This window comes from Aquila chrysaetos, chromosome 1 (genome assembly GCF_900496995.4).
Source record: "Aquila chrysaetos chrysaetos chromosome 1, bAquChr1.4, whole genome shotgun sequence".
Lineage (NCBI taxonomy): Eukaryota > Metazoa > Chordata > Aves > Accipitriformes > Accipitridae > Aquila > Aquila chrysaetos.
In genome coordinates, this window is record NC_044004.1 from 5,048,826 (window position 1) to 5,059,517 (window position 10,692).

General features: G+C 34.9%; 1 long non-coding RNA gene across 1 annotated transcript; it reads left to right on the forward strand.

Moving 5' to 3' along the window:
• The first annotated feature begins 4,193 nt into the window (after positions 1-4,193).
• LOC115347135 lies at positions 4,194-5,683 on the forward strand. The gene is made up of 3 exons (XR_003925384.1): positions 4,194-4,321; positions 5,224-5,227; positions 5,650-5,683. It is a non-coding gene; the product is annotated as an uncharacterized LOC115347135 (long non-coding RNA).
• Positions 5,684-10,692: the final 5,009 nt, after the last annotated feature.

A 10,692-nucleotide genomic window follows, 5' to 3' on the forward strand; every position in this document is an offset into this window, starting at 1 on the left:
AGTTGTTGTTTTGGGTTAAAGGGTCTCGGATCATTCAGAGCACATTATAAAACTAAATATATTCACTTTTTTCTTAGTACTTACTAAGTAACCACCATAGCCAAAAGTAGTCCTGTGCTTTTGGAACAACTGCTCTTGTCATAAATAAGTTACCTCTCTTCCACAAACTAAATCCAGCCACTTCTGTTGTGAAACATGGAGACGGTTTAAAATCATAATTCATTCAGTGCCAGAAGTTACCATAAAAGAAAGAGTAAAGACTATTTTAAGAATGTTAGTGGGATTTTGATAACTGTCATCTGACCAGTTACACTTCTGGTTGGACAGATATTGTTGCACCAGTCATCTTTGGTTTTTAACTACATGTTGATTAAGTATTTTTTTAACGTGACTAAGCTGCTTTTATTCCAATATTAAAAACAAGTAAAGGGCTCAGGCAGAAAAATGTTTTCAGAGACTTTTACAATCAGAATAGTAGTATGTACAGATGTTCTCCCAACAAAATAATTTGCAGTTTGAGAGCTATTGAAGATGTCTGCTATTGATATAAATTGCCAGTGGAATATGTTAGTATCAAAATTGTTATTATAAGGAGCCAGAAATGGGAATTATTGCAGCCCAGATAAAGACAGAAAATTGGTGTTCTGCAGAAAAACAGTTCATCCTTAAAAGAATTATAAAATATCTAGTGTCATTGGTTTTGTTCTCTCAACTTTGTTGCAAACTTTTGTGTGCATGCGTAGCAGTATAAAGCTACATGCATGTACATTTGAGAATGTGGATAAATAGATCTACACATTCATATACATGTATACACTAACATATGCATATTGTGCATTCATTTTGTACTCCCTTCTCCTATGATGGTCGTCTCTTCTCACTTTCCCTAAGTTTATTTCTTGACAGACACTATTTTTGCCCTTTGAGATATTCCAATTATAGACTCAGATTTTTTTCTCAAATTTCTCTGTGGAAAAATCAAACGCAATCATAAACCCTATACTCTATGAGATAACCAGGTTTTGACAGTGCCTGAGATCATTGCTGAGGACAAACTCAACACCGTGTGCAGTTGCTTGTATGGAAATAGATGGACCAAATAATTCCACGCTCTAACAAAAACATTTTTTTTTGTTATCTTGTTTGTGTCAGCCTCATCCCCAATCCTCCACATTGAATTGTGAAAGGTCAGCAACTTACGAGTCATTATGTATAGTCATGACAAATGTGAGTTTGGTTACAAGGTAGATGACAATGATGGTTATGGTTTTTATTTTAGCTTTTTTCTTTTTTTTTTTTTTTCCGGTATGATTCTGAAGATTTATCATAATTCAGCAATTTGCTGCAAACTTTAAGGAATCTTTGGAGAGGCAGAGTAATCTTTAACATAGAAGTGCTAGAGGAGAACACAACTCACATAGCAGCATTATGATACAAACATAGAAATCAGATTTTTTAAGGGCAATAGGTTCACAGAATGGTAAGGCAAGATCTAACCCATGAGGAATTTTTCAGTGAACTAGTGAAAATATAGATCAACTGTTCAGTACTACTTTCATGCTGTGGAGATATACACCAAATTGTGCATAGAGCTATAAAAACAGCATACTGCATCAAACGCTAGTTACCAATGTCATGTAGATAAGAGCATCATAAATCTGAGTTTGAAAGGTAACAAAATGGCATGGGTGATATATCACCTAAACTGTTTCAGCACTGTGAAGAACATGAAAAAATGACTGGCGGAAGACCTGAAGGTTAGATAATGCACTTAAATGAACAACAACTAGAGTTGAAGTGAAGTATTCACGGTAGTGAAGAAGGGTTGTGCTGAAGAAAATGGAGCGACTGACAGTGGGTGAGATCTTTGAGACTCACAACTCTGTTCTCAGCTCAGCTGCTGCCTTGCATTGGGACTGGGGACAAGTCACTTACTTAACTTCTCCAGTGTCATCTCTTCATCTGTAGCATGGAGCTATTGAGATGGCTTTCCTTCTAGAGCTGCCTACTGAAATGTCAGCAGAACCATACTGCAATGAAATCAAAGCGTATCAGAAATTGTTGAATTCTCTGAAAATATGTTTATTTGAGGAAAGCAAAGGAAGAGCACTGTGAGAAAGTTTAAAAACCTTACTATATCTACACGTGCTGGGTTTTTTTACATTTTGATGAAATGTTTGGATTTGGGTTTTTTTAAACACATGAAGGAATTTTTAATGTTTTAATTGGTGTCAATATGTTTGCTTTGTGCTTATAGTTTTCTATTTTTAGCCCCTTTAGAATCAGGACAAAAACTAAATGGACCATTGACAAGACCTTCACGCCTTCATGGTCACTCTCATATTATTATCATTAAAGATTTATTTACCTGGAAACTTCATACACCACCAACATCAGCTAAAAGAAGACATAGTCCTTTTTTTTTTTTTTTTTTTTTTTAGCATAATGGAATAAAAATCACATAATTTTTGTGGAACAGTATTATTTTATAGGTGTCCGGGCTTTTTATTCAGAGGTCTAGGAGAAGAAAGACTTTGGTTGCATTTCTTCAATGTACTAAGTACCCCTGTGTCCAACTGCAGAATCAAATCCTTTGTACCAATGATGGTCTTAACATATAACTAGTGCCAGAAACCTGAAGAGATAAGAGGTAGCAACTTTTAACCTTTCCTGCAAGACTGCAATCTCAAACATTGAACTTTAAAAGTTAAATGAATGGGGGGGGGGGGGGGGGCAGTATTCCTTTTTCTAACTTTTTAACTAGTTCTCCATTCAAATTTTGAGCTGAACTCTCTACTCCTTATGGCATTTTCATTGCCTGTGTTGCTTACGCAGGCCTTCAACTTGCTGATGTCTGAACCATAAGCTATGTCTAGAAAAGGCACTTTAGAATTAATAGACATTTCTACCTATGTTGTTTTACATAAATGAAAATTTCTTCAGCAGACACTGAACACTCTTCCAGAGAGAATTTCACACAGGATTTTTGTTACAGGTAAAATGAACCAGGAAATAGATAAAACAGGAAATTCAGAGTTAAGGCTAAAGATAGTGAAATCCAGTTGTCTAAAGCAGTGATTTTCAGCCTAACATCTAATGACCTTTAGAAATTAGTGGATTACTCTGAAGGACTCTGCAAGAAGTAGGTTACAAAAGGAAGTCCACTGTGTGACACCTAAAATCCACTATATGGTGATATACACCTTAAAAAAAATAGGGGAGCAAAAATTAAAAGAGTTTGAAAATCTATGATTAAAAAGTAAAAATTAATATTAAAGCTTTAAAACAATCTTAAATATGTCTTATGGTGATAGAAGAATCCAGATGTATGGGTATTATTGTGAATTTATAGCATGTCACTTATTTTGACAACACAAATTAATAAATATTTCTTTGCAGAATTAGCATTTGTGCCACTGCATAGTGACTTTGCACTTCTTTGTATATTCTTCTGAGAACAGTGGGACTCTAAAATGGGTTCATCATTTAAGATTTTTGTATTAAAAAAAAAAAAACAAAACAAATAAAGAGGTTTATTTAAAGGTATGTGTTTTGTTTTGTTGTTAATTTTTAACTTACATGAAATCATTAAGCATGCAGTACCTAATGATAGAACTGTTTCTAAGGAACTGGAACAAATACAACATGGGCCACAGATCAGAATTGAATTATCTGACAAGCTACATTCCCAGAGGTTTAATAGCCTCAAGAGTTGTGTGGTATCAGAGTTTTTTTAAAAACATCAAGGTCCTCCTTTAATTTCATACTAATATTTAGGAGTATTTCAAGTCAGAAATACACAAACCTGAGTGCTGCTTGAAATAGATATCTGATTGTCTTGAAAATTCATTCAGAATTATGTGGTGTTTTATTGGTCCTGGGAATACTGCTACTTCTCAATTAATGAAATTATTATCTTTCCAGTGCAGAGAAAAAAAGAAGCAACCTTTAAAACCTACTCAAAGACAAACCTTTCAAAATATCACATCATGGTGTTTCTTTCCTGGTTGCAAGCTTACAGCTCCCATTGACATTTTAACGAATGCTGCAGATGGGCTCAGAGAGAGCACAGCTGTCTACCCAGGCAAAAACCTGGAGGTGTCTTAGAACCAAGATAAGTTTAAGGTAAAGCTGTGCTAAGAGCTTCACAGTCAATTAACCATGAACTGAAAAAGAGTCAAGTACCTGAAAACCTTAAGACAAACAGGGCCTAAAACTCAGGAGATTTCCATCTAATCCCTTGCAAGTCCAACTCTGAGTGCTCCTGGTGCAAAGATACACAACATCATCAGCATCATCTGCTTCAGATCTGAATTGTTTTGTTTGAGCAAGAGAAAGAATGTGAATGTAAAATATTGAAAATAATGACCTTCTAAAGACAGCTAGTCTGTTCCTCTGCTCTTCTAAGCTTGCCCCTTGCACTGTAAATTCTCTAGACTTATCCTTTCATTAAAGATGAGAGGATTGTTTTTTCAGTCAGACCATTTGAGAATTTAAGCCTATCCATGTTAAATTGCCATGAAAATTTAAAAGTAACCGCTAAACAAGTCACATTGGCACTCCATGATCTTTTTATACCTTTGTGCTCTCTCTCATTTTCTACTCCTGCATTCTGACTCATATGGGTGGACTCTCATGTTAACAGCTCAGTTTCCCTGTTCAAAACATACATGTTTTGTACAAGCCTAATGCCTTCAGAATGGTGGGTCTCTCCAGTGGGTATCCTAAATCAGGCTTCCAAACTGCCTTGGGTTCTGGAGTTGTCTCTTACTATTGACTGCAGATAGGATTTTAACTTCTAGCTTAAATTACGAGCTTTGTTTTAGAAATCTTAAGTTTGATGACATGATCAACTATTTTAACTGATAAGGTGTTTAATCTCCAGGTTTTAAGAATTTATATAAAGAAAAAAATCTACATTTCCAGTGTCTGAAAATTGTGGCCCTAATTTTGTAAATAAGTACAAAGTTTGTAACAATCTTGAGGAACTTGATAAAAGATTGTACTCATATCTGCACTCCTGAAGGAGTGGGAGATATAAAAGACATATTTATGCTTAATAGCTCAAGGCTTTTGTGGTAGGAGTCATCTTGCCTTATTTTAGAAACCTACAGTGCAGAGGTCTCTGTATGAGCTAGCTGTCCCCATCCCTGTTATAGCCAGTACATCTGACCAAATCCAATTAGCTGAGACTATATGAGATGAATCTTGCTCTTAACTTAGCTAGGTTTAAGTTTTTAATACACCCATGGAGCTGTCTTTTCATATGGAAAATAAGGGAGCTTCTGCCTCACATCGGTGCTTAGGAGAAGAGCCAGAAGTCTGCCAATGGCCATGTTTGAAGCCATTCTCCACCGTTCATGCCCCCAGAAACCATGTCATGGGACCATAGGGAGCATCTTTTACTCTTCAAAACTCTTCAAAAAATTCTAATTTTCTCTTTCAACAACCTAAGAATTGCTATACTAAAGGTTCTTCCTAATCCAATCTACTGACAGCACACTGCAGGAGATATTTGAAATATAAGCAATAAGGATATACAGAGTGACTGATTCAGACTGATGTGGCTTTGCCTTTCTTACAAAAGACAGATTTGCTCTTTTTGTTTCAGTTTGGGACAGAAGTTTGAAATCTCAAAAATACTCACAGGACAGGAAGTTCAACTTGTTTCTGGCATAATCCTGTTCTGCATTCTATTAGAGTGTCCTGAAGAGAATTCCTTTAATTGACTCTTTTTTGACAAGTCGTGTCATTTCAAATTACCATACTACTCTCATGTTGCTCATTAAATAGGAGATATGATGATAAAGTAGATGCAGCTAATTAGTAATGAATACATTATTTATGGCTTCTTAAAAAGACTAGTGACCTGTAAGTTAACATTGTTGGGGAATTAATTTTTAATTGGATGTGGTCTTACTGCTCTTTACATTTCACCTCAAAAGTTTAAATAGCCATTTCTTAGTTAAAAGATCTGAAAGTTCACCTGTCAGAAGTGGTAAAACAGGGCAGAATAAGGGTACACTCTATAAACTGTCCGTGCTGTGATCACTGGAACCTGTTAGAGTTCTGCAACAAATTATTTGCAGAATGAAATCCAAAAGCACCAAATCAGCAAATAACTTAATTGTATGCTCAACCTTAAGTCTGGGACAGATCTACAAGCATAATAAAGTGCTGAGGTACTTAAATCTTGTTTTCTCCCAATGACATCCAAAGAATTGCCAGACTGAGATAGGCTAAAGTTTTTTCCTAATCCAATATACTGCTTGACAACAGGAGATACTTGGATTATAAAAGAAATAGGCATATGCACACAGATTCTTCTCTGGGGAGATTCTCTTTGTAATCAGCAGTTTATGGACTTTCTGAATACCGGTTTATGCATGCAATTGTGTTTAACAGTCAAAAGAATGGACCAATTTTACATGAATTGACAGAATCTCTTTCTAATCCATTTAAACAATTACGAGAACTTCCTGGTAATTTGCTACTTGTTTCTATGTACATTTTTCTGCAATTTGATCTAAAAATCCCTTGTTAAAAATACATACAACTCATCCTCCATAAAAAAAAGGTGGCGATATACCTTGCTTTCTTGTGTAGTGACTAAAAATATCTAATGACCAATAATGAATTTTATTCCCTCCTGTGGCTTTATGGTCTTTTTGTTTCTTCAGCATTTTCAACACTTCCATTCACATTTATAATATATCAGAAAGAATACTGAATATTCACAACATCCACTTCAATATTTTGTAACATGGCACATGTTTTTTACATACAGACACACAAACCCACACATACTTACATATATATTTGTATTGGTGCTGCTTACCAAACTTAATGCCTTCATTACTTCTTTATCTGGGTATTCCAGCAAGATCATGAAGTAACACCAAATATAAGGAGATCAAGTTCACTCAGGTATCTTTGAGCATGCTCAATCATTCATACTTTCTGTGGGATGTGATAACATTGCCATTAGTTTTAAATATACTTTAATATCAGTATATAGAAGTTCTGTATAGCAAATATAATGTGAGGACCATGTAATTTCTCAATAACTGCAATTAAATCAGTTCAGCATCACAAAAAAGAGCATACTGTAAATATGTTTATTTTTCATTTGAATTAAGTTACTGTCACTATTAATATTTTAGACATATAAATATTTTAGGAAGTAAATTTTCTTTATGTTTATAGACTATGGCAGCTGATGCATAATTTAAGGAGAAAAAAATATAAATATACAGGTATTTATTAGAATCACATAGTCTTAACCTCAGAAGATGTCCATGTGCATTTTCTGTGAAGATTATTCTATGTGAAGTTTATCTTTTCTCCTTTACTCATTTACCTTACTTGATTTAATAATTAAAGTTGATGGGAAAAATCTTTTGCAAATCTGAGCTTTGAAATATTTATTAGAATGGAAAGAAAACATCACAAGAGACAAATAAGTGAAATTGAGAGATCAGCTTACTCACTGGAGTCATGTTTGCACTGTTTCTAAAGGAAGATGGAACCTTTCCTCCTTAAATACATTGTGTTTTCACTAGAAACAGTTACCTTTCTTATGGTATCCCTCTTATATTACACCTTTTTTTTTTTTTTTTTTTTCCTTCTTATCACAGCAAAATTGCAATGGGTCCAGGGTTAAAACATAGGGAGAACTTCTGCTTGTTTCTGAGGCCAAGTCTGCACTTGCTCTCCAAGCGATGACTTTGGCTGCCAGCTGTTCAAATAGCCTATTTTTTTTTTTTTTTTTCAAAATGTTTCAGAAATTAAAACATTTCTAGACTAACCAATGCCTTAGCCTTTATAAAGGCAGGAAGTAAAAAGACTCCTAGAATTTCTAATTGGCTGTCCAATCTAGCCAGACTTATGATTGTGTGTCTTTTTCTCCCACTTTCTTTTGTTGTTCTTGTTTTCTCAGTCTAAATAGGATTGTTGCAACATCTGGGTTCTGGTATAGCCATGGTCTTTCCAGATGTGTTGTCTGCTTAGGGATTGTTTTCTCAGCCTGATTATGCTGTTAAGAGTTATGAAAGGGGATCCCATCAAACCAACTCTTCTTCAAATTCTTTTTTTAGGTCCATCTAAACATTGTTGTCAAAAATATAACCATGGGCATGAAAAAGGATGCCTCTTTCTGCCTGACATCAATTCTGTTAGTGCCACCACTTAAACCACCTTTACCTGTCCCTCCCGTCTTTCCCTGTGTCCTTTCTATATATCCATTACAGGGAGAAACAGTTTTAAGTATTATCACCCTGACCTTAGTAATAGTGCCTCTGATCTACTTAAGTGGGAGCATCAACATTTTTTCCTAATATCTTAATAGGTTTGGTATGACCTGAATCAGTAATCATCAAAGATTGCTTTCTCATTTAATATCTTTCCTATACCAAATGGTAGGTGATTTCTGCTTAAACTCTGTAGTTAACTGCACAAATACTATACTTAGAAATACAGCAGGCTCCAAATGAGTAGTTGAGTGCATCTGAATGCCTACAAAATACTGAAGGATTTTGCCTCATGAGACACTTGTGAGAAAGGGAAACACTCCAATTCCTATTTTTTTAACTGGGAAATTGTTGCAGAGAGTGACTAACCGTTGAAAAATACACAAGGGGTGAACCCAGTTATCAACTTCCAGTAGGATGACAAATTTTTCTAAGATTTATTAAAAAGATATATTACACACTAACCTCAGTAGTTTGAATTGAAAAATATACATTTTAGAAAAATATTTTTGGCAGAATAGCTTTGGACTTAACTTAGAGAAAGTAGAAAAGTTTGGGTAAAGCAAAAGCAAAAAAAACCCCAAACCCAAACCCATTCACAGATGTAGGAAAGATTGTTCAGCCTTGCCAATACCATTTCCTTAAAATGACACTATATTGTCTTTGGAAAATAAAATATTACACCTTTATTTTACATTATTTTGAACTCATTTTAAGATAGTATGATTTTTTTACTCCCTTGAAATTTTACTCTGAGTCAGTTAAACAGTGTGCCACATTTCTATGTGGTACCACATTGTAGATGTAGTGAGATAGGTCTGATTTTCTCCAAAGTGCTATAGACTGGAAACAGACTGCAGTTCCCATATTGTACTGCACCTATTCTCTAAAGAAATTACGTGATGCATCACATCTTCAGATCTAGTGTGTGAAATACATTTTGATCCCCAAATCTGAGATGAGAACAAAAACCAAAAGCACTTGAACCTCAAGCTTCCTTATATTACCTTCCCGGTAATACCACATTACTGCACAATATCAACACTTCAGAAACAAACTATTACTTCAGTCCAACAGGCCAAAAAACTTTTTCTCCTAATGTTTTCTTTTATTTACTGCTTAATATCTAACTTCACTCTGTAAACAATGCCAAAACAGATCCCTCGATTCCATTAAACAGATACTCAGAATTTTTTAATATATGGAAATACGCCGATTTCCTGTAGGCAGAATATTATTCTTAGGAAAATAGTACAAAAGGTATGCTAGGTACAAGTAAGACAAAAATTAATAACTGCACTTCCTGTACCTAAAGATATCAGTACTTTCCCCTGACTTATAATTCCATGGATTTTAGAATGACTGCCCTTGGACATAAATCAACTCACTCAAGCTACTTTTTGCGGTAGATATTTAGAGTAATTTTCTTTCCATATTTCCTTTGCACCATACTTTTTAACCATACATAACATTATATGTATGGTTAAAAACATGAGCATAGGATCTCATCACACCGCCTATTTTTCATCGTCTTTTAAAAAAGTATTCACCCCTGGCCATGCAAAGTGAATCTAGTAATTTTCTGAACTGATTGCTCACTGCCCTTTACTTCAGGGTCATTTACAGGAAAGCAACATGAGACTAAACTTACTGGAGCTGCAGGGCAGTCTTACATCTTCTTGTGTTTTCTAGCTCACTGCCTGAAGTGCAGAGTGCTGAGGAAAAAAGAAAAATTTTATTCTTTTCCCATAACAAATTTTTATTTCAGTTGCATATTAACTGCAAATCCTAAAATTGATTATAACATCTGACTTCATTTCCTTGCAATGGGAAGTTTAATCATCTGCTGCATGAAACATTTCTACTTCTTGCACATTCTGCTTTTTCTCAAAAGCACAAAGTTCTTCTTCTATTCAAAGTTATTCTTCTATGTTTCCAGGAAGTAGCTAAATTCATATGTGTCTTTTTCCTTCTGTCATTTCCTTCAGACAGACAGAACATGAAAAAAACTGTCAACTGCCTATGGAAGACTTATTTTTAACATCACAAAATTCAGGATTAACTTCTGAAAGGACTCTTTTGGAAGAAAGGGAAGGTGCTGTCTTTGCTTGATGAGGACTGCTGAATTTTCAGCGAGACTTTTCACTGCAGCTTGGCAGGATCTGTCATTCAGTGGACTGCATTTGTTTGTAGTGAAAGAAAAGTCTCTGTGAAGGAAAAGGAACAGACCACACTCCTCAATGTGATCGATATTCAGATGTGAGGCAGGGAGTGCAATCAGCCATTGATTGTGTATTGTTGACTACACACAAAATGTTCAGTATCATCTGACATAAGTATCTTTGGAGGATACCATTAAAAGTATCTCAGTGAATTTATCACAAGTATCTGTTGTTATAAAAGGGGAAAAAAAAAGATTGGGGAAAAAAAAAAGATTATGGAA